The following is a 25,415-nucleotide window of genomic DNA, read 5'->3' as shown; positions in this document are numbered from 1 at the left end:
TCTTTCTCCCGTGGGGCGGCTGGTAGTTTCGAACTGCTGACCTTGCGGTTCACAGCCTGATTCGTAACCACTTTGCTACCAGAGTAGATTATAAAGTCTTTTATCCTGTGGAGCAAATAGTGAGCTCCAACAGCAAACTTCTGGTTAGCAGCACAGTGTTTAAGCACTGTACAACCACGACTCCTCCTTGATATATTTACTTTTGGACTTCATTTACATAAATACCAAACCCAAGCCACTGTAGTAAAGTTCATTCCAACTCATAAGGATCCTACAGGGCAGAACAGAACTTCCCCAAAGTGTTTCCAAGGCTGTAAATCTTTACAGAAGCAGACAGTCATACTGTTCTTCCATGGTATCACTGGTGGGTTCTAACTGCCGGCCTTTTGGTTAGCAGTCAAGTACTTTAACTGCTGAGCCACCAAGACGCCTCTCATTTAAGTGAGGAATAAACATCTATCCTGTTTAAGTTACTGTTACTCTAGGTTTTCTATCACTCAGAGCTGAACCTAATCCTAATTGACAAATCACTTTTGAGAGACTGACACAGAAAGATGTCACACATATATCACAGCAGATTACATACCAAAATCTTAAGCAGCTTAGTCTAGCTGGTGAGATTACAGGTGATTTTTATTTTCTTATCCTCCCAATACAGTTAACAATTCTACTCCTGATGCCAATTACAGTGATCTGTGTTTCAATCAAATAGTTACTCCCATATGTTTCAGTTAAAATGAAAATGTTGATATTAAGTAATTAATTAGGACGATATTACCATCAGCTAACACACGGCTATCCAGTTGATGCCAACTCATCACAACACTATAGGATCTAGTAGAACTGCTTTTTAGGGTTTCTGAAGCTTTAAACCTTTATGGAGTAAACAGTCTCCTCTTTCTACCTCAGAGTGCCTGGAAGATTTGAATTTCTGACCTTGGGGTTAGCAGCCCAACACCTAACCCAATAAGCCATGAGAGCTCCAGGAGACTATTGTTGTTGTAGTTAAGTGCCATCCAGTCAGTTAGGAGTCATAGCAACCCTGTATAGGGTTAAGAGGAGCGACTGGTGAGCTTGAACAGCTGTTTAAACCAACCTTGAGCAGTTCAGCGCATTAACCCGCAGAATCACACCAGGACTCTAGGAGGATATTTTTGGTAGTTTTGGGCTGTGGAGTCGGTTCCGACTCATAGTGTATAGGGGTTTCCAAGGCTGTAAATCTTTACTGGAGCAAAAAGCCTCAGCATTCTCCTGCGGAATGGCTGGTAGTTTTGAAATGTTGACCCTGAGGTTAACAGCCCAACTTGTAACCACTATGCTACCAGAGCTCCTTAAATGCCCCCAAAGCCCAAAACAAACCCACTGCCACCCAGCCGATTCCAACTCATAGGGACCATGTGTCGAGTTTCTGAGGCTATAAATCTTTGTTGTTGTTAGGTGCAACTGATTCAAAGCAACAAAACAAAAACACTGCGCAGTCCTGCATCAATCTCACAATCGTTGTTATGCTTGAACCTACTGCTGTTGCCACTGTGCCAACCCATCTCGTTGAGGGTCTTCCTCGTTTTCTCTGACCCTCCACTTTACCAAGCATGATGTCCTTTTCCAAGGACTGGTCCCTCCTGATAATATGTCCAAAGTATAAGAGGTGAACTCTGGTCATCCTGGCTTCTAAGAAGCATTCTGGCTGTACTTTTTCCACCACAGATTTGTTTGCTCTCTGGCAGTCCCTGATACTTTAAATATTCTCCTCCACCACAACTCAAATGCAGCAATTCTTCTATGGTATTCCTTATTCATTGTCCATGTAAACCTTCATGGGAGCAGAAAGCTTCACCTTTCTTTCTTGGAGGAGGATATTGTTAAGTGCTGTTGAGTCATTTACAACTCATAGTGACCCTGTAGAGGGTTTCTAAGGATAAGATGGTGGGGTTTGAACCAACATTTTGGTTCAAACTGACCTTGTGGTTCAGTGATTTTACCTACCACACCAGGAGAGGATACTACTGGACAGAAATATGTCCATTTTTGTGCCTACCATTATAGAACACTAAAAAGAAAAACATTCATAGTAAATTGTATTTGCATACTACTGGGAAAAATGAACATCTCATTTCCCCAAATCCTTTTAATGGTTCCTTCTGCCTGGAAAAAACATAACTCTCCTCTGACATATTTGTCAGTCAAAGAGTACTTTTCAAGGTCAGCTCATATTTTACGTATATGGGAAACTTTGATTCTCCAGTTCAAATTCATCTTTTAGAGCCCTACTAGAGTATAAGCACTGGACTTCAAACCACAAGGTTAGTGGTTTGAGCCCACCAGCCTCTCCATGGGAGAAAGATGAGATTTTCTGCTCCCGCAAAGATTTTCCATCTCAGTAACCCTACGTAGGGAGTCCTGGCGTTGAACTATGGAATAAAGCACTGGACTGGAGGTTTGGTCTGAACCACAAGGTCAGCAGTTCAAACTCACCAGTTACTCCTTGGAAACCCTATACAGGGTAGCTATGAGTTGGAACCGACTCAATGGCACTTAATAACTACAAACATATGTTCCTATCACCTTTATCAGTCTATCACCACTCTATATCACACTCTATATTCCTGAGTGTTTTTGTGTACGTCCCCTCCCCCAAAAAACCCAGACTTTAAGACAAAAACCAGCATAAGAAAAAAGGACATTATATCATGATTAAAAGGTCAACTGAACAACTGAACAAGAGGATTTGTTGTTGTTGTTATGTGCCATTGAGTCTATTCTGACCCATAGCGACCCTGTATAGGGTTTCCAAGGAGGAGCTGGTGAGCTTGAACCACTGACCTTGCAGTTCAAACGACTCTGCAGTCTGAAGCATTAGCGCACAGCACCACACCAGGACTTATAACATAATACATATCTATGCACCCCCTTCTCAAAAAAAAAAAGTAAAAAAAAAAACAAATTACATATACTTACAGGGTTGATAAGGTTGACAGGAACGGGAAACTAGGACATTGGCTACCTAAAATGGGGAGGGGGGCTGGCTATACAAGGCACCAAGTGACTGGCTTACAATTTTCAAGAGGGAGTTTAGTTTCAGAGTGTGTGGGGTGAAGGCAGAATCCCCACTGAGTGGTTTTCATCTTGTCTAGATGGGTCTGGTGGAAGGAGATGCGGATAAGATTCTTAGGATTCAATAGTGAGTAAGTGTCATCATGATGAATTGAAATGGTCACAACTGTAAAGGCAGAAGTTTTTTAACATAAAGGAGGGACTAGTTAATCTTACATACAAGGAACAGAGGACTCTAGGACCATTAAGGGAGAAGAGCACAGAGCACAAGAGTTAAGTGGGACCCTATCCAGAGATGAAGTGACAACAGAGATGGAAGCAAAGATGAGTACATGGAGAGAGAGAGCAGTAGAGGATTATTGACTCATGGAAAGAGAAAGGTTGTGTGCTGGTAGCCAGGAGGTAGGCTTGCAGAATGTGCCCATTGGTTGTTTAAATAATTTTATATTCCTGAGTGTTTTTGTGTACATTCATAAACAACAACAACAACAAATCAAACAACAAAAACCCCATAGGGAATAGAAGCAAATACTGTTGAATGATGATGCATGAAGGGGATTGTAATCATTGCAATGAAATGAAATGTCATAGAATGAGTGTAAAACTGATGTTCTCTCATGTAAACTATCATTCAATTCAAAATAAAAACTTAAAAACAAAACAAAACAAAAACGACATACACTAAATCACATACATAGAGCGAACGAGGGAGGGCTTCAAAAAGTTTGTGCAAAATGAAATTAAAAGATTTTGGAATTTTTCAGTGATCTTTTTGAGACCATCTGGTATTCATTAAAGTGAATTACTGATGATGGTGGTGGTTATGTGCCATGGAGTTGGTTGTGACTCATAGTGACCCTGTACGGCATTTTCAAGGCTGTAAAGGAGCTCTGGTAGCGTAGTGGTTACGAATCGGGCTGCGAACCTTAAGGTCAGCGGTTCGAAACTACCAGCTGCTCCGCGGGAGAAAGATGAGGCTTTCTACTCCTGTAAAGATTTACACCCTCGAAAACCCTGTACAGGGTCGCTATGGGTCGGAACTGACTCGACGGCACTTAACAACAACAACAAATCTTTACAGGAGCAGAAAGTCTCACCTTTTTCCCGTGGAATAGCTGGTAGTTTCGAACTGCTGTCCCTGAGGTTAGCAGCCCTATTTGTAACCACATTACCACAGCTCCTTGAGTTACTGGTAGGTAGGATCTATGTCATATTCACTTTTACTATGTCCTATAACACAAAGCTAGAGTCCTAGTGTGGCATTGTGGGTTAATGCACTGACTGCAAGGTCGGCAGTTCAAGCTCACCAGCCACTCCTTAGAAACTCTATATAAGGTGTCTGTGCGTTGGAACCAACTCAATGGCACTCAACAACAACACAGCACAAAGCAGGTTTTGATATTTGTGTGGTCAAAGGATGGACTTTTGCTATTGCTTCTCTCAACTGTTAGTTATAACTATTCATCAAAAGTTACTTCCTATTCCATCTACATAGCTTGAATCAAATATTGTCTAAAATAAACAGCTGCCTAAGGCTCTGCACCCCTTTTTTGTATGTAGGGAGGGTGTGGTAATTATGTTTATTTTAACAGACTGATTTGTTTATATTTCTTGGCTTTATCAGGCCTGACTCTGAAGCACAGAGAAACTATTTCTGGCTGTTCTGTTTTCCAAGGATACCTTGCAATTTTCTTTTAAGGTCATAGAGTCTTTTACTTCTTTGAATCTGTTATGCACCACCTAAGAATTTGCTTTAAGTTATTAAACCATTGTTTTCACAAAAGTCTGAAAATGGCTTGTAAGATATAATTAACTGCCTAGGACAAACAATAAAACACAAATAGATGTTCCTTTCAGAAAATAATTTATTGTTGGACGATGTGAAAGGATCTCACTTTGATTAGAGAATTTTGGAGCAAGAAAGTGTCTAGCTATGGTATATAGGTTAAAATGTACGAAAATTTCGAGTAAAAAAACCAACATTACAATAGTATGTTGAGTTAAAGAAGGCTGTCCACTCATGTCAGAAATAAAAGACATTCCCACAACCACTCCTACTTAAAATTACTTAGGCGGTATGGGCCAAAGCAATTATAGCACAGAAAGAAATGTCATTAAAAGAATATTTTCAAAGTTACATGCCTGGAAATTCCAAGAGAATCAACTGGAAAAACTATTAATAATTACAATAAGAGAATTCAACAAGGGGCTGGGTAAAGAATACAAATAATAAATAGCCTTCTTACATGTAAACAATGAAATAAAAGATTCCAATAACAACAATTGAAAAGATAAAATATTTAGACACAGATTTAACAAGAAATAGTCAAGATCTATATTAAGAAAAGGAGTCCCTGAACACTCAACTGCTAGCTGAAAGTTTGGCAGTTCAAACTACCCAGCAGCATCTCAGAAGAAAGGGCTGAAAACGTGCTTTCAAAGGGTTACCCTTGAAAAGCCTCTGAAGCTGCACTGTATGTACTCTGCACATATAGATTGCCAAAAGTCAGAATCGATGTAATGGCAACTAAGTGCTGTGACTGCAAAGCCGTTTGAACTGCAAGGTCGGCAGTTCAAGCTCAACCAGGCACTCCTTGGAAACCCTATGCAGGGTCACTATGGGTTGGAACCGACTCGACGGCACTTAACAACAACAAGTGCTGTGGAGCCCTGGTGTGGCGCTGTGGGCTAATGCATCAGACTACAACGTCGTTTGAACTGCAAGGTCGGTGGTTCAAGCTTACCAGGTGCTCCTTGGAAACCCTATATAGAGTAGCTATGAGTCGGAATTGACTCGATGGCACTTAACAACAACAACAAAGGAGTTGTGGGTTAATGCACTGGACTGCAATGTCAGTTTGAACCACAATGTCGGCAATTCAAGCTCACCAGCCGCTCCTTGGAAACCCTATACAGGGTGGCTATGGGTCGGAACCAACTCACCGACACATAACAACAACACACAACAACAACATTGTTAAAAGAGATGTGAAAAAAGGTTTCAATACATCAAAGACTCCATACATTTAAAGCAAAACGCCAATTATTTACATTCTATAAAGTAAGGCGCTCTCGTAGCATAACGGTTACAAATTGGGCTGCAAACTGCAAGGTCAGCAGTTCAAAACCACTGTTCTGTGGCAGAAAGATGAGGATCTCTGCTCCAGTAAAGAGTTACAGCCTCAGAAAGCCTGTACAGTGTTGCTGAGTTGGAACCGACTCCATGGCACATAACTACCACCACCATAAAGGCAGGGACCAAGTGTGTTTTGTTCACTATACTATACCCTACACTTAGAGTAATGCCTGAGGAGCACAGAGAAGGTGTTCAGCAAGATTTTGAGTGGTTAAATGAATGATGGTGGCAGATCTGAGGGTGAGTTTGTGGCTGGACTTCTGTGGGAGCTAATTTTCATTAAGCATGGCTAAATTTTACAAAGCTTCATAGACATATAGCATCCTCAGCCTTCGTCAGTTATCTGCCAAACACAGTACAAGCTGCTGATCATCAGAGCAAATGACAAAGGGATGTGAGTTTCAGAGGAAACCAATCTTTAAACAAATGTCCTACAGCTGTTACGGCAACATTAACACTGTCATGCTTGTAATAGTAGGACAGCATTCTGGCATTGCTGATTAACCACAGGTTAGCCAGATATTTTTTTCTCCATCTATCATTACAGAAAAACCTGTTATCAGTGTACATTTTTGTACTTTAGTAAATAAAAAAGATTTAATAGAGTAACAATTTAAGACTTTGAAATTGCCAGCGTAAAATTCAATTTTTATTACAATACTATTGAACAATGGAGCCCTGACAATGTAGTAGATTACAAGCTGCACCACTAACAGCAAAGTCAGTAGTTCAAATCTACCAGGCACTCCATGAAGAAAGATGAGGTTTCTGCTCCCATAAAGATTTACAGCCTCAGAAACCCTATACAGCATTGCTAACAGCACTATTTATAATTATTGAATGATGCAGAAAGCATCAAAAGAAGATAGAAGGAATACACAGAGTCACTGTACCAAAAGGAAATGGTTAATGTTCAACCATTTCAAGAGGTAGCATATGATCAAGAGCCAATGATACTGAAGGAGAAAGTCCAAGGTGCATTGAAGGAATTGGCAAAGAACAAGGCACCAGGAATTAATGGAATCAAAATTGAAATATTTCAAGATAAAGTGAGGCAGCACAGGTGACACTCATTCATCTCTGCCAAGAAATTTGGAAGACAACTATCTGGCTGACTGATTGGAAGACATCCATATTTGTGCCCATTCCAAAGAAAGGTGACCCAAGGGAATGCAGAAATCATCAGACAATCTCTTTGATATCTCATGTGAGTAAAGTTTTGCTGAAGGTAATACAGAAATGGCTGCAAGCATATATTGACAGAGAACTTGCAGAGGTTCAAGCTGGATTCAGAAGAGGCCGTGGAATGAGGGATATCATTGCTGATGTCCGACGGATCTTGGCTGAAAGCAGAGAATATCAGAAAGATGTTTGCATGTGCTTTATTGACTACGCAAAGGCTTTTGATTGTGTGGATCATGACAAGCTATGGACAACATTGCGAAGTATGAATATTCCAGAACACTTAATTATGCTCATGAGGAATCTGTACATGGACCAAGAAGCAGATGTTCGAACAGAACATGGGAACACTGAATGTTTTAAAATTCAGAAAGGTGTGCAACAGGGTTGGATTATTTAACCATATTTACCCAACCTGTATGATGAACAAATAATCTGAGAAGCTGGGTTATAAGAAGAAAAGCGTGGCATCAGGACTGGAGGAAGACTCATTAACAAACTGTGATATACAGATGATACAACCTTGCTTGCTGAAAGTGAAGAGGACTGAAAACATTTACTGATGAAGATCAAAGAGCACAGTCTTCAGTAGGGATTATATCTCAATGTAAAGAAAACAAAAACCCTCGCCACTGGACTAATAATATTCTTACCAAAGGATAAAAGATTGACGTTGTTAAGGACTTCATTCTTCTTGGATCAACTGTCAACACTCATGGAAGCAGCAGTCAAGAAATCAAATTACGTACTGCAGTAGGCAAATCTGCTGCACAAAATCTTTTTAAAGTGTTGAAGAGCAAAGATATCAACTTGAAGACTGAGGTGCACCTGACCCAAGCCATGGTATTTTACTTCAATAACCTCATATGCATGTAAAAGCTGGACAGTGAATAAGGAAGACCGTAGAAGAATTGATGATTTTGAGTTATGGTATTGGAGGAGAATATTGAAAGTGCCATGGGCTGCCAAAAGAACAAACAGATCTGTGTTGGAAGAAGTGCAGCCAGAGGCCAGTATGGCCAAACTTCGTCTTTCATACTTTGGACATATTGTCAGGAGGGACCAGTCGCTGGAGAAGGATATCATGTTTGGTAGTGTGGAGGGTCAGAGAAAAAGAGGAAGACCCCCAATGAGATGGATTGGCCAGGTGGCAGCATCAGTGGACTGAAGCATGGCAACAATAGTGAGGTTGGCCCAGGATCAGACAATGTTTCATTCTGCTATGCATGGGGTCGCTACGAGTAGGTACCAACTTGATGGCACCTAACAACAACAACATACTTGGCCTATGTGACGTGGACTTCTGGTGAGTCACTGTGGGATCAGCACGGGACTGCGAACTATAAGGCTGCAGTTCAAACCCACCAGTTGCTCCTCAGAAACCCTCTACAGGGTCACTATGAGTTGGAACCAACTTGATGGCACTCAGCAACAAGAACATATCACAGAGATTTTCAGGGTTTAAGGAAACTATAAAAGTTAAAACAAAACAAAAAAATAACCTCTTATACTGAGGTTGTGATAAACTAAAAAAGTCAAACTCACTGCGACCCAGTTGATTCTAACTCATAGTAACCCTGCATAGGGTTTCTGAGGCTGTAAATCTTTACGGGAGCAGAAAAATCTCATCTTTCTCTGGTGGAGCAGCTGGTGGCTTTGAACTACTGACTTTTTGGTTAGTAGTCCAGTGTTGATCCTACAGTGCCCAGCAAGGCATGACCTTTGAAAATCTAAAATGATATTACATTACAGAGACATAGGAGGGCACTCTAATCAACAAGAAAAGAGAAACAGAAATCATGAGATCAGGTTGACATTTAACAATTTACTGCAATAGGAGAATTAAGCATTAGCAAAATTGTGGATATTTTAATTTATAGCCAAGAGACTTTTTGTTCCTAATCCAAATTCTAAGAAGCCAAAAAGATTATGCAATTATATAAATTGGAGAGAAAGAATCCACCACTCTGAGGTCCAAGGCGAGGATTCACACCTCTTTCTAGTGATTTGTTAAACCGTCCCTCTTTCAGGTAAAGATCATCTACATACAAGCAGTCCCTGGGTTTCAAACAAGTTCAGTTGTTCAATATGTCTTTAACTCCAATTCGTACGTAAACTGGGAACAGTTAGGTAACCTTTGTATCTAATACCATTTAGTCAAGTGTTTGTCTTAGTATAGTTATCTTCCTATGCATAAAAGCATAAACACTTCTAAATACATGCAAACATCTTTAATGAAGTAAAAATACATCTTTTTAACAAAGTAAAAACCATCTTTAACAGTAATAATAACAATGTTTTGATACTGGTCATAAAGTGGCACTTATTTGTTATTACCAACTATGACATGCACCTCAAATTTTGAATATAAAAGGATTTATGGTGATGGGTTTGTAATGGATGTTCATAACCAGGGGGATGGTCTGTAATCTACAATAGCATTTGGTACTTCACTCAACCTTCACTGGGGAGAGTCCATGAATCCATTTCTTTGCTCCCATTGTTTTCCCAGGAAAAATGATGAGTTAAAGCTTGAATCTTCCACAAAAGTCAGTAGGAATGAAACAGCATTTTGCACAAAGGGACAGAAGCCACTAAAGAATATATAGCTCCTATACTTCTTGAGATTTTAAATTTGTAAATGCAAATCAATAAGTAGAGTATAACAACACTTAAATGACCTTTCAGCCTTTAACAAGAGGGCAGGATTCTGAGGTCATCACGCTCATTCACCAAGGATTACCACTGCCTCACAGTCATACCCAAATTTATGCCTCTGCAAAATTACAACAAACATCAGGTCATAGATCTTTGGGGTCGGTGGTAATAGATAAAGTGGAAGGTGCTAGAGCTTTGAATGCTAAGGGCTTACTGTGGTTACATAATAAATATTTGTTGAATAAACTAAACGATTCTTTCCATCTCTGGAGCTGTTATAAAAGGTCCATAAATGAGTATATGTTGTGTTCTTGTACTGTTTCTATTCATTTCATTCACTTTAACCTTTAAAATAGCACCGGGCTGCAAAACGTTTGAACCAGCCACTCCTTGGAAACCCTATAGAGGGTCACTATGGGTCAGAACCGATTCGACAACACTTAACAACAACAAACCTTCAGCCATTTGAATGGCCATGTTTCAACTCAACTTCTGTTAATGTTTACCTACTATTAATGTTGATTACTACAAGGGCAATTGTGCTGTTCAACTTTAATATTATACAGCTAACTTTTCTACTCTATTCATGGCTTAAGAGAATTTATCTGCCCCAATATGAACCTCTGGTAGTGTAGTGGTTACGAATCGGACTGCTATCCTCAGGGTCAGCAGTTGGAAACTACCAGCTGTTCCAAGGCAGAAAGATGAGGCATTCTGCTCCTGTAAAGATTTACAGCCTCGGAAACCCTGTACAGGGTAGCTCCACGGAAAATAAACAATATGAACCTCAAAAACATTATACCAAATGAAAGAAAAGAGGAAGACCCCCCCCCCCAGAGAGATGGATTGGCACAGTGGCAGCATCAATGGGCTCAAACATAGCAAGCATAACCAGGAATGATCACATACTATATGATTCCATTTATATGAAATGTCAGGAATAGGCATACCCATAGAGATAGATCAGTGATTACCTGAGGCTGGGAGGATAGGGGATTGGTTGATGATAATGAAAGGGGTCTGGGTTTCTTTTGTTGTTGTTGTGTTGTGAAGTGCTGTTGAGTCAGTTCCAACCCATAGCGACCCTGTATAGGGTTTCCGAGGAGCAGCTGGTGAGCTTGAACTGCCGACCTTGTGGTTCGAACCAACTTTGTTGAATTGTAGTATATGTAATTTATACCTCAATAAAACAATGTATGCACACACACACAAGAGGGTTTCAAAAAGTTTGTGGAAAAATTCCATTATCTTTTAATTCTATTTTCCACACACTTTGTTTCTGAAAGAAGGATATAAGTTTCTAGCAGGAATTCTACCTACAATTTTTCCCATTCCAGTTATCATTTAAAGAATTTGGATCTGTTCTAGTTTTGTTTCATCAGCCATGAAAGAACCCAGAAGAACGCATTTGAAGCCCTGGTATATGCTCGACACTGGAGAAAAAGAGGAAGACCCCCAGCAAGATGACTGGCACAGTGGCAGCATCTACGGGCTCAAACATAGCAACAATTGTGAGGTTGGCCCAGGATTGGGTGGTATTTCATTCTGTTGTGCATAGGGTCACTATGAGTCAGTACTGACTCAATGGCACCTAACAACAATACATGCACTAAAAGAGGAAGGGAGTACACACAGAACATTTCCTCACCTTCTCCTAGCCCAAGCATCTTTTCATCAAGAGGGAAAAAAAATGTTCTACTGTTTCCCTTTTTCTCATCCATGTTTTCAGACTTTTAAAGAAAGCTGGATGATTTTATCAGTAAACCAAAGTAAAAGTTAAGTTAACCCTTCTGATATCTTTAGCAAATGAGTTGTTACAGGAAAAATCTAGTACACCAAATGAGATTTATCCTTTATTGAGGATAGTAACTTTCTTCAATCATTAAGGTGCAATGTTCTTTTGCCACTATGAGTTGAGTGAAGCCTTTTCATGGAAAGCTCTGGCTTATTTATCCTTATGGGATCAGTGCCAGTGTCACCTGTCTAGGAAACAGTCCCTAATCTCTGCACTTGTCTGTCATCTCAAGTCCCCAAACCTTGAACATGCCTCTATTTTATCTAACAAATTGTGATTTTGGCTTTTTTATCTATCTTTGTCATTAGATCACATGCTTCTTTAGGGCAAGGACTGCATATTTCAGTTCTGAATTCTTCAAGGTTTAACAAACTAGCCCAGAATCAAATCAGTATTCTTGCACTTTCTTTTTACATAAAGAGTTTTAGGTGGAGAACATTTTTTAGTTGAGTCAATTTTAATATGTCCTCTGACTTCCATTCTGCAAATAGTGGACATTTTGCAAAATGCATGCCTGTAGCATGATGATTATCAAATGGGTGAGTATGTGTACACTGGAAAAGCACATCTGAATAGTTAAATGAAAACAATAGCCCCCCCCCCCGTTTTTTTTTTTTTTTTAATATGAAAATTACAGAAAGTAAGGCCTGACAACTAGGCTACAGGATTTTTAAGTTGAGAAAAAGACAGCTTTCCTATTCTAATTATGCCACTGCTAATAAGGAGCTCTGGTAGCGTAGTGGTTACGCATTGGACTACGAACCACAAGGTCAGCAGTTCGAAACTACCAGCGGTTCCGCGGGAGAAAGATGGAGGCTATCTGTTCCCGTAAAGATTTACACCCTTGGAAACCCTGTACAGGGTCGCAACCTACTCGACAGCACTTAACAACAAATTCAATAGGATTGGAATACACTAACTTGTTACATCTGTGTGCACAATAAAAGTTGTTGTTGTTATGTGCCGTTGTGCCAACTCATTCTCATAGCGACCCTGTATAGGGTTTCCAAGGAGCAGCTGATGGGTTTGAACGGCCAAACTCAGGGTTAGCGGTCCAGTGCTGATACTATAATGCCACATCAGGATTCCACAATGACAGAAAAGGGTCAAAATAAAGATCTGAGAAGCTCTCCTGTACAACTAGTCTTTGAACTTTGTGATTCAAGGGAGTCCTCCAGGTATATTGCCATGCTACATCTAACTTTTGCTCATGCAACCAGAATGCCACAGTGTCTCTGCCCATCCAAATCCTAACCGGGGTTTAAGACAAATCCTCCAACATCATACGCTGATCTTGTCCTCTGGATTCAAAAAGAAATTATAATTACATGACAACATAAAGTTAATTATGTTGTTCACGGTAGTTTCTACTCGCTTTTTCAGTCTATCCAAAGACTTGTCCACAAGAGCAGGGAGAAGAGCTTTAAACATGTATCAATCGAGTGTGCCTGTTATAACATTCACGTGGAAGCTCAGGAGTCTTAGGTGACCGTGTTTCACTCCTAGCTCCTAGGTGAAGAAATGAGACATTCGACCTTTTTTCTGACTAAAGGGTCCTGATAATGAATACGAATAAGATCTTCTGTTAAGAGAAAAGAGGGTGGGGAAGAACTTAACCTATTCAACAACAAAAAGCGGCTTTCTTTAGTTCGCTCTACTTTCCAGTTCCGAAACAGCCATCCCTCCTCCCGACGGTTCCCTTCCCAAGGTGGAAACGACGAAGTCCAAAAGGATATGGCACCACCTTGGACCTCTGACCTAGGAGTGGAGACTCACCAGTTTCATATCGGACTTTTTGTTGTTCAATAGCAGTCACTCGACTCCTGAAACCCAGAAAGGGTCTTCCGGTTCAATCTCCGCCACCAACCCGCAGAGAGCATTACGGGACAAGCTGTCTTACCCGGCTACATCGAAGAATCATGGGAAATGTAGTCATCCCTAGATGCATCATGGGAACTGTGGTCATGTGTTTATCTATATATACATATATGCATTTTTTTTCCCTCCCTTTCCCCTCTGAACTCCTTCCGTCAGCTCAAATTCATCCCCGTCGCCTCTTCATCCTCCTTCTTCACCCCAGCATGATATCATGTCCCCCCATTAGGCCTGGGACCCATGGTATTATGGGATGTGTAGTCCCCGTGGCTCTGGATCCCTTTCCCCTCCTCCCCGTGGGCAGGCAGAAGGATGCAGGACTTGCCGGGAGTTGTAGTTCTCTAGGGCCTCAAGATGCCGAGTTCCGTGCATTTACTCAAGGGAGGCAAGAACTACAACTCCCAGACCCACCCTGCTGCAGCAGGTGGGAGCGGGGCTGTTGATATCAATATGGCGGCTGTCAGCCAGACAAAGACAGTCAGTCTGATGTGATTGAGACAAGAGAGGTTTTCAGGGGGGAGACTAGGAGATAGGGGCCTCCCATCCCCCTTCTCCTCTTCCTGTGCTGGCCTCAACCCCTCCTTGTCCCCTCCCGACGGGCGCCCCACGCGGAAGACACCCCTCCCCCTCCAGCTTTCCCCTCCTCCCTATTTCAGCCCTTCGTACCGGGACTTTGGGGAGGGGGCTGTGCCGGGCGGAGAGAACTCAACAAGGATTCTGAGGTGAGTCGAGCGGTTTTGAAGCCGGACTACCTCAAGTCTCTATCCTCACTGCTTTCTCCTTACTTTTAAATATTTTCCCCAGAGGTTTAGGGGAGAAAGTGAGTGGAATGGGGAAGGGTCTCTCTGTGGCCGAATTGAGAGGAGAGAGAAAGCGGGGGCTTCTGAGTGGGTGACCCGGACTTAGGATTTGGGGTGGGGCAGTTTATAGGGTGCTGTAATTGAAAGGCATCGGCTTATTCCCAACTCTTTTCTCCTTGTTTCCTCCACTATGGGCGGAAGGTTTGAATCCGGGAGGTGGGGTCTCCTGTTTGGAGTTGGGGAAACTGTGAGGTGATTTTGAGGTGCGTGGGTTTGCTAGGTATGCATAACTGTGTTTCAAACTGTTACGTATACTTGTGTTACATATGTGTATTGGATAAATGTCTAGAGATAAGAAGTTAGATAGCTAGAAATACAGCTTTTAACTGGGCCTGGACTGAGAAGCGTGCGTGAGGTCCTGCTCCTGGACGTTTGGCTGACGACGTGGTGCGGGGTAGCTGGGGTTAGCAACTCGTTTGTGTCCCATTGCCCGCTCACACTCCTCTCCGCCTCAGCCCCCTCCTCTGGCCGGATCTCCACCCCAAACTCCGGCCGGAGAGAATTGTAGAGATGATGTGGTATGGTGATGGATTTTTGCATCCCTAAGTCGCTAGCTAGGTGGGAAAGGAAAAGTGTTCTTAATATTTTATTCCGGAACCGTGTTTTGGTTACACTATTGGGGCAACTTTGAAAGGAGTCCTCCGCCCACCTTCACCCCCAAACAGTAGGTAGTCTTCGTGTTAAATATAGTAATAATTAAGATTTGGGGACGTGGGGTGGGGGTCCGGAGTGCCGAATTGTGTATGTGTGTCTGTGTGTCTAATGACACAGAACAACTCTTGTGTATCTTGAGATAAGGCGACTTATTTTCTTAGTAGGAAAAACTGTTTGGAAATTATTTGGGGGTAGCTGAAAGGCGCTGCTTGTGTTTTTCTTCTACCCCACCCTGTTCTGCCTCGCATTTGCCTGAAAGCTGGTATGGAAGATTGAGGAAGCATTGGGTGAGTGAAGGGAAGAATGCAGTTGGCATTAAAGATAGAATATATGAAGTTGAATGGTATCAAGTGATTACTGTTTTTTATGTACTCTGATGCTCAAAAATCCTCATGTATCAAATAGGGCACAGTGATGTGACTAGTTTATTTCTCAGCTTTAGAAACTCCTTCCTTCCCATGGTACAACATTTCTCTTCCTGGATGAACATAATGCCTCCTGAGCCTTTTTTAAAAAATTAGTTTGAGTTAATATGGTTAAGATTTCTGTGTTTTGTTTTGTTTTTTAAATCCTTAAACATACATCGCTAGATCAAAAGGCTCTGCATTCGTTTTTAATTTTGCATTTATGCCACAGGTAATTATTACAACAGGATTGCAATGCTATTCATTAAACTTATTTATAAATTGTACGGCTAAGTTATTAGCTGTAGTTTGGAAATTTTGAATTCTGATTTTTTTGTTAGTTTCGATTACAGTTATAAAGGGAAGAGATTGCAACCTCTATTGTCTTTTATATTCAGCACCATTACAATTGGAGAATTTAAAAGTAGATTTTGTACTTCCATCTGCAGTAGAAGTTCATTAATAAGCCTTATTTGAGGGTTGTTATGTTTTTTTTTAGTGTAATGGACTTTTAAATGACTAAAAGAATTCTCATAATTTCTATTTAGATTGTTGATAATATAATGTATTTATATATTTAACCCCAAACTTATTAATTCTTGATACTGCCATCTATCAGAAAGGATCTTAGAGTCTGTAAAAACTAAATTTCACATAGATACAATATGAAATTTCTGCAGTTGGTCATTCACACAGATAAGCTGACTCTTAAGTGTGAGGTAGCATATATTTAGATTGACCTGAATAGAAAAAAATTGATGTTTTGTAAATCATGAATTAAGAATGTAGAATATGTCAATTCAAAGCCCAGACTAGTTTGTTATAGATAGGATTAACATAATTATTTCTTTTAACTTTGTATCTTATTGTGAAGTAGTACTTTGCAAAAACTGAAGACAAATCCTATATTGACTATGTAATAGAGTGGGGGTTTTTTGTTTTGTTTTTGCCTAAAGATAATTCTGCTAGTCATAGGGTTTTCAAATGTTTAATAATAATTACTTTAGGAAAAAAACCCTCTAAAAGAGTCAAAAATATGAGAATGCTTTGTCTTCCACCTATCCTTAGCTCAAAACAATCCTTTCATTTGTTTTATTCTTTGGAAATGTAAAGTTATTTACCATGGGAAAAGCTCTCATTAAACTTTTTGACAAGTAGCCTTATTGAAATCATTAAGTATAAACCCAATATATTCCTTGCATTTGTTGGAGTGATTCTGTTGCATTTTAAGCGAGGGGCATTAAAATGATGTAAAGCCTTTACTGCAGGTTAAAGCATAAAACATTTCTCAGCATGTGGAAGTCATTTGCTTTAAGAAAAAGTCGAAAATCAGGGCATTGGTGCCTGGCCAACTTAAAATTTCATCCCATAACTGTGAAAGACACATTTATTTTCATCTGATCACTTCTAAAAATGTTGCCTATTTTATGGGAAATTGAAAATCCAAACTGTTTTAACTCAATCTGTTGCTAGCTTACTGTGTACTGCATATATTTGCACAACTATTTCTGCTTACAGATGTGCATCAAGAAGCTTTTAGGATCAGCTTTATGTTGAGTGTCTTCAGTAAGGCTTCATTTTCACTGCTGCAGAAACAAATTTCAGTCTTCTACTAGCCTTTGTTAAAATACGACTAATATAAGTATAAGTAGGTTATAAAATATATTGCAATAAATCTCACTGTCTCATTGTGGCAAGTATTCATTGGAATGGTATTGATATTTTTCAGTTTTATTTTTTTAAATGCACCAGGAATATTCATGTTTAATTTGTGCATTTTGGGTGTTCGGTAGACTATGTATTTAGTCCATCCACTTTTAATGTTTCAGAGAGCAACTATGTTGCTTGTAAAATCTTATTTGCTGTTTCTGTGTTTATTTCATTGCAGCTTTTTATTTTTGTATATAGAATCATAAACTTGAATTATTTCACTTGGGAATTGAACTTTATCACAGAAGTCATTTTTCATAAATTCATTTTCAATGTAATGCCCAACTTTTTGAAAATGTGAACATTTATAGAAATTTTATTTTTAAAGTGCTAAGTGAAAATGTGTTGATTTTGTTGTTTTAAGTTTTTTCTGGTTTACAAAATTTAAAGTGTCATGTACATACATCCATACTTGTATTCACATATATATAAACACTTGTATTTTGTTTATGGAGTCCTAGTGTGGCGCTGTAGGATAAGCACTGACTGCTAACCTCAAGATTGACAGTTCAAACTCACCAGACACTCCTTGGAAACCCTATCTATATAGGATCACTATGAGTCTAACCAACTAAGTGGCATTTAACAACATGTTTGTTTATTTATGAAGTTGGTATATGTATATCTATCAGCTGATAAAGGAATTTAAGTCACTAAGTCACAGATAGCAGGAGACTGAACAGTGGCTCAAACTAGAAACTAAGATTAACCATCTACATGTTGTCCACATTATGGAAACTATAGAAATATTCAGTATCACTTCAAACCATTATTTTCACAGATTCTTCCAAAATAATGGAAGCAAAAATATGTCCTCTCAAAATACAAGCTACTGGTGTTGAGAGTTTTCTCAAAATAGTATCTTAAGTAATTTGTGATTGAGATTCATAGGCACAACTATTTCCCAAATGGCCCTTGTTAAGCTAGTCAACTGCCTTTGAGACTGACTCCAATTCATGGCAATCCCATGCATAGCAGAATCAGACTACTGAGATTCAGAGACTTTTCTGAAGTTAGATTACCAAACCTTCCTAGTCTAATTTACTCTGGAAGCTATCCTGAAACCTATTTAGCATTATAGAAACACTCAAGCCTCCACTGACAAATGGTGGGGCTGTATATGAGGTACACCGACCAGGAATCAAACAAAGGTCTTCTCCATGGACCCCTAGTAATCTATCATGGAACCATCAGTTACCATATTGTTAGATTTCTGGTGAATTACAGAAACTCTATACAAAGTCACTATGGGTCGCAACTGACTGGATGGCAAGTACCAACAACATAGTTAATAAGGGGAGTCCTGGTATAGTGCTATGGATAAAGCACTAGACCGCAAGGTTGATTTGAACCACAGGATTAGTAGTTCAAACCCACCAGTCGCTCCTTGGAAACCCTACATAGAATTGCTGTGGTTGGAACTGACTCAATGGCACTTAACAACAACAGCATAGTTTTAAAGAGCCCTGGTGGTGTAGTGGGTTACACATTGGACTGCTAAGCACAAGGTCAGCAGTTCAAATCCACCTTCCGGTCTCCAGGGAGAAGGAGGTGGCTGTCTGCTCCTGTTGTAAAGGCTTATAGCCTTGGAAACCCAATATAGGATCTTTATGAGTTAGAATCAACTCCATGACAGTAGATTTTTTGTTTGGTGGTTGTAAAGATTTTTTCAAGTGATTATTTGATATCAAACATGTAGCAGCTATTAAGTGCCATCAAGTTGCTTCTGACTCACAGAAACCATGTATAAGGTTTTTGAGGAGTGGCTGGTGGGTTTGAACCATTGACCATACATCTCAAACTGACCTTTTGGTCCAGCGCATTATCCTGCAGCACCATACCAGGACTCCAAAACTTTTAGTTAGAGTCTATTTAAACGTAACCCAGTATTTCAATAACTTGTTTTTTTTCACCTTAGATAAAACTAGTTGAAATTTATCATAACATTGTCTTTGACATTTACTAAGAGCATTTATTTACTTGGTGGCCCTGACTTTAGCATACTTCTATCCTAACAGTGGTACTAAGATTGATGTTACTGTACCATTTTTCCAATGGTGGTCATAATTGTAATACAAATGTTTATAGATCCTTAATTAGGGCTGTAAGGACACACACATTTTTAACCTTTGCAAACAAAAGGAGGAAAAAAATGGTAGTCTGGTGTTAGGTTTGTAGTGGTTGGTTGAAATTTTTTCAAACTCTAAAACAAAAGGCCTGAGACATTTCTTTTATGTGCTAAGATGATTTTAACCATTCAAGGAGCCCTGATATATGGTGCTGCAGGATAATGCTCTGGACTGTTAAGTCAGTTTGAATTGCAAGGATGGTGGTTCAAACTCACCAACTACTCCTTGATCCTTGGAAACCATATATAGGTTCCTTATGAGGCATTTAACAACAGTCCCATTCAAAGGGAATTTTGTTTGTTCTTAAGGCAAGAATGCTGATTATAATAAGAATGTTCACTAAATTCCACATATTGGATATATTCTCTAGTGCCTCTGTTCATCTTATGTTCAGTGTTAGTCTGCATAGGGTTTATAGAAAACATTTAATGACTCTCTTTGCCATAAACATATACTAAACAATGAGTATGGAGTTACCAAGCAGCAGTAATGTTAATATATATGTCATATTTTTCATAGAGAAAAAAATCAAGTACAGTGAGTATTGCTGAAATTAGTATGATTTAACACTGTATCTGCTTAAAAATTTGATTAAGTAGTAATAGTTTAAAATGTGAAGTTGTTTGTTTGGGCCTAGTCTGTCAAGCCTTGGAATCATCTGTATTCTACCCAACCAGTCATGAGGCCAAGTTGATTTTACTCCCTTTATATCTGTTGTCTTCTTTTTACTCTATTGCTGTTCTCTTAATCTAGACCTTCGTCATTTCTGGTTTATTACATCAGTCCAAGCTAATCTTCCTGCTTTGTTTTTGTCCTTAGTCATTCTGCATTTCTAGCTGAAGGATCTTGCTAAAATAAAATGTCAATTTTATTATCAGCCACTACTCTGCCCATAAGCCTTCAGCAGCTCCCCAGCCTTCCAGTTTTTAAATCCAAACTCTTCTCTTACCTATGCATTCACGTCCCATCTGTCTGCAGTACATATGCAGACAGGCTGTACCTCAAACTTCCAGGCAGCCATGAGACTGCTAGGAATGAGATGTGTGCACACAGTGGCATCAGCCATGCCATGGGTATTGTGTTCATGTGTGATCAAGCCAGACATACGAGACATGCAGTGTTTGCAAAGTGAAAGTCATTATTATTTATAGAAAGTACACAATAACATATTCCCAAAGGGGAAACACTTAGCCTTCTCAAGAGGGACTAGTCCCTGGAGAAGGACATCATGCTTGGTAAAGTGGAGGGTCAGTGAAGAGGAAGACCCCAAATGAGATGGATTGGCATTTTGGCAGCAGCAGTGAGCTCAAGTGTAGCAATAATTCTGAGGTTGGTGTAGGATGGGGCAGTGCTTCATTTTGTTGTACATAAGGTTTGCTATAAGTTGGTACCATCTTGTTGTTGTTGTTATATGCTGTGGAGTCGGTTCCAACTCATAGCAACCCTGCACAGGGTTTCCGAGGCTACAAATCTTTACAGGAGCAGAAAGCCTCATCTGTCTCCCGCGGAACAGCTGGTAGTTTTGAACTGCTGACCCTGAGGTTAGCAGCCCGATTCATAAGCACTACGCTACCAGAGCTCCTTGGTACCATGCAAGCACCTAAAAACAACAACATTCTTATGTTACATGGCAGCCACACTGGGGTTCAGATCATATGCTTTTTTCACTGCTTCATCCGGTTACTTACACATTTCATGAGGCTTCTGCTTTGCTACTGAGCCTCACTGAACCTTGCCTCACTGGTGAGAAGACTCCAGTATATAATCTTCTGAGTCTGCCTCTAGACCCTTCTAAGTTTCTACCGAGTTCCATGAACCTGTTGAAGCCTGAGGGACTCTCTTGGCTGCCATGCTACCCGGGCCCCCACTGCCAATGGGAGAGGTGTGCAGCCTCTGCATGGAGCACACTCAGGCTTCTCTTAGCCCCACACGGGCAAGAGTTACAGCTCTTTTGGTAGTGGTGGTGTGCCGCGGAGTACTTCCCGACTCATAGCAACCCTACATAGGATTTGCAAGGCTGTAAATCTTTACAGAAGCAGAAAGCCTCATCTTTCTCCTGAGGAATGGCTGATAGTTTTGAACTGCTGACCTTGAGGTTAGCAGCCCAACTTGTAACCATAACACTATCTGAGCTCCTTTACAGCTCTTTTAGCTCCTAACAAACCTCCTGCTGAAAAGCATTCATTTCTAGCTTGGTATGCCAACAAGCCTGCTACTGCTATTCTTACTGTCTCATGCCATCTTTAATGTTACAGCTCTTCTGAGTCTAGGAGCTTCTCAGTGCAGGGACCCCAGGGCCTTGAACCAAAGGCTGCAGTCCACTTCAGGTTCTTTATATATGTATGTGTGTATGTATATATATATGTGTGTGTGTGTGTGTGTGTGTATGTATATAGTCATTAATTCATTCTTTTTGGAGTTATTACTCTACCATTAGCATAAATTCACTGTCCTTTAAATTTCCTATCTTACCATTCAAGTTGCTGTTATCAGTCTGATCCCATATAAATATATCTTTTTTTTAATGTTTTATTGTGAATTATGTGATAGTTTACATGAGAGAATATTAACTTTACATTTATCCTATTGTATATCATTACATTGCCACAGTTACAATTCCCTCCATACATTATCAACCAACCAGAGGGTATACCCCGCAAGCCTGCCACCCGGTCATCAGTACACAGCCCTTCTCCCTCTCTGGGTCTGGAGTTCCCAGCTGCTCCCATCTCTCCACGTCATCATCTCTGCCTCCATCTCTGGCGTCACTGCTTCTCTGGGTAGGATCCCACACACCACTCTTCTCCCTTGATGGTCCCAGGGCCCTCTGCTCCTGGAATGCAAAGTCAACTACTCCCCTCCTTTTGCTACAAAACATCTACCTTTACATTTCCAACCCTCACAATCAATCCTGATAGTAATTATTCACTTTTGTATCACATGAGTGCTATCCACATCTCCTTTCATCCGTCCTACCCAGACAGATTGGATACTATTCAGTGGAGATTCTACCTCTCTGCATGCCCTCTGGATTTAGGCTCCCTCTTGAAATTTTGTAAGCCAGTCACTTCTTGCCTTTGTAGCCCCCCGACCCCATTTTGGGTAGCCAATGTCCAAGTTGCCCATCCATACTCTGTGTATGGAGGGGGTGGGAATGATCCTTGCTATAAAGATTTGTTCCCTCTTTTGAGCGTCTGCATCCATAGATGTAGGTCAAGTTCATCAAATTATATCCGATTACTTTTTTTTTCCTCTTTCTTTAGCTATGTCTGAAGAAAGCATAATGCTTAAGGTTGTTGTTGTTGTTATGTGCTGTGGAGTCGGTTGTGACTTATAGTGACCCTGTACAGGGATTCCAAGGCTGTAAATCTTTACGGAACAGAAAATCTCATCTTTCTCCTACAGAGCAGCTGGTACTTTCGAACTTCTAACCCTGAGTTTAGTAGCCCAATTCGTAACCACTACGCTAAGTAGACATTCTTTATTGGCTAAACTGAACTATAATTTGGGCTTTAAGAAGACAAGGGCATATTTTTGGTTTAGGTTTGAAGATTATATTAGCCAGACTCTTATTGATGGTTGTGAGGTCCCCTCACAACTCCTTTGGTTTGACCTTTATATGAGCCTCAGGAAAAAACAAAACAAAAAACAGATTACTGCCATCGAGTCTGTTCTGGCTCGTAGTGACCTTGTACCTATATAGCGTTTCCAAGACTCTTAATTAAATCTTTAGGGGAGCAGACAGCCTCATCTTGATTCCCACTATGTAAGTTTACCTTTTGTCATTTACAAGGCATAGTCCTCCTCACAGGATCTCTTTGGTAGATCATAAGTTACTCAATTTTCATAGACCCAGCCAATCATTTTGTAGGTGTAGTAAGACCATGACTGGAAAGACCATATATAAGCCATTCATTGAACTGCACCATGTCTGTCCAAATCCTGATTCTACCATGTACCAACCATATGACCTTGAAAAAGTAATTTAATCTGTTTGGATCTCAGATACTTAGCTATGGTGGTAATGGTAGTTATATGCTGTTGAGATAGTTCCTACTCATAGCTACCCTGTACAGGTTTCTGAGGGTGTAAATCTTTATGGGAGCAGAAAACCTCATGTTTCTTCCTTGAAACAGCTGGTAGTTTCAAACTGCTGACCTTGCAGTTAGCAACCTGACTCATAGCCCACTATGCCACCAGAGCTTCTTTTACTTAGCTGTTGGATGGTGACAAAAAAACAAAACAAAAACAGTACCTATTTCCTGGAATTGGGCTATAGAGTTGCTTCTGATGCAGAACCCTATTATGTACAACAGAATGAAACACTGTCTGCCTAGTCCTGTGCCATCCTCACAGTTGTTGCTTTGCTTGAGTCCATTATTGCAGCTCCTATGTCAGTCCATCTCATTGAGGAATGTGTTCTTTTTTGTTGACCCTCTACTTTATCAAGCATGATATTCTTCTCTAGAAACCAGTCACTTTTGATAACATGTCCAAAATAAGCAAGACAAAGTCTTGGCATCTTTGCTTCTTAGGAGCTTTCTAAGACATATTTATTTGTTCTTCATCCCATGGTGTATTCAATATTCTTTACCATCACCATAATTTAGAGGCATCAATTCTTCCTCAGTCTCATTCATTGTACAGCTTTTGCATGCATACGAGATGATTGAAAACACCATGCTTGGATCTGGCTTCCCTTAGTCCTCAGTGTGATATCATTGCCTTACAAAGGTCTTTTGCAGCAGATTTGCTCACTGTGATATTTCATTTGATTTCTTGACTGCTGTTTCAATAGGCATTGATTGTGGAACCAAGTAAAATGAAATCCTTGACAACTTCAATCTTTTCTCCATTTATCATAATGCTGATTATTGGTCCAGTTTTAGGAATTTGTTCCCTACTGAAGACTGCAATCTTACCTTCATCAGTACCGTTGTTGTTGTTATGTGCTGTGGAGTTGGTTCCGACTCATAGTGACCCTGTACAGGGTTTCTGAGGCTGTAAATCTTTACGGGAGCAGAAAGCCTCATATTTTTCCCGTGGAACATCTGGTAGTTTCGAACTGCTGACATTGAGGTTGGCAGCCCGACTCATAACCACTATGCCAGAGCCGTATTTTGGGACAAATGACACATGTATCTGTTTTTTGCAAAAAACTGCAACACCTTTGACTGTTAGCTTACTATGAATGCTGTGTGTATTATGTACATGGGTGTGTTGTTTACATGGACACATTGGGAAAATACAGTAAGTGCTTCAAGTACTCTTCACTTTCAGCAAACAAGGTGGCATCATCTGCATATGGTAGGTTTTTAGTCTTCATCCAATCATGTAATTATTTCTAGCTCTTAGAATGCTGTTGAATTATTAAAATGTTTTTGGTGTATTATAATTGTTAACTATTATTATAATTATTATTTCATGCCAGAAATGTTATGTTCATTTTTTAGTAATGTTTTATCACTACCTGCCCTATACCTTATACTTTAGCTATACACAACATATACTCGGTACCATGAATGGGACATCATTCAGACACACTTGCATTTGTTACTGTCTTCAAGAATAAATACTTTTTTGTGGATTTTAAAGTATATTGCTATATGAAGAATGATAATGATAATGTATTCTGTTGGTCTGGGTTCTATGAGGAGGCTACAGAAAGTCCCTGAAAAAATGGGGCTAAAGGATAATAGAATTTTTCCACGAACTTTTTGAATCCCCCTAGTAATTTTTTTCTCTTAAAATAAAAAGTAATACTAGGGAAATTATGGCCCAATTTAGGACAGGCACAGTTTTTAAATTCACTTTCCTAGCCTAAGTATTGATACATTATTTAATGTATACTATAATAAAATATGCAAAGATTTAGAGTTAGAAAACCAAAAGGGAAGAACGCGGTCAGTATTTCTCAAGCTGGGGGAACTGAAGAAAAAATTTAAGCCTCGACTTTCG

General features: G+C 39.9%; 1 protein-coding gene across 2 annotated transcripts in view; it reads left to right on the top strand.

The window, feature by feature from the left end:
• The first annotated feature begins 14,137 nt into the window (after positions 1-14,137).
• Positions 14,138-25,415, top strand: part of HMBOX1 (homeobox containing 1) — a 271,437-nt gene continuing 260,159 nt past the window's right edge. Inside the window, exons 1-2 of one of the 2 annotated variants that reach the window (XM_006864337.1) lie at positions 14,452-14,763; positions 15,474-15,501. The gene's annotated coding sequence lies outside the window, so the exon portion shown is untranslated. Of the gene's footprint in view, positions 14,423-14,451; positions 14,764-15,473; positions 15,502-25,415 lie in introns of those variants that run through there. The other variant, XM_006864338.1, reaches the window with a different exon arrangement.

The sequence above is a fragment of the Chrysochloris asiatica genome, unplaced genomic scaffold (genome assembly GCF_000296735.1).
Source record: "Chrysochloris asiatica unplaced genomic scaffold, ChrAsi1.0 scaffold00064, whole genome shotgun sequence".
Classification (NCBI taxonomy): domain Eukaryota; kingdom Metazoa; phylum Chordata; class Mammalia; order Afrosoricida; family Chrysochloridae; genus Chrysochloris; species Chrysochloris asiatica.
This window is presented reverse-complemented; position numbering and strand designations above follow the sequence as displayed.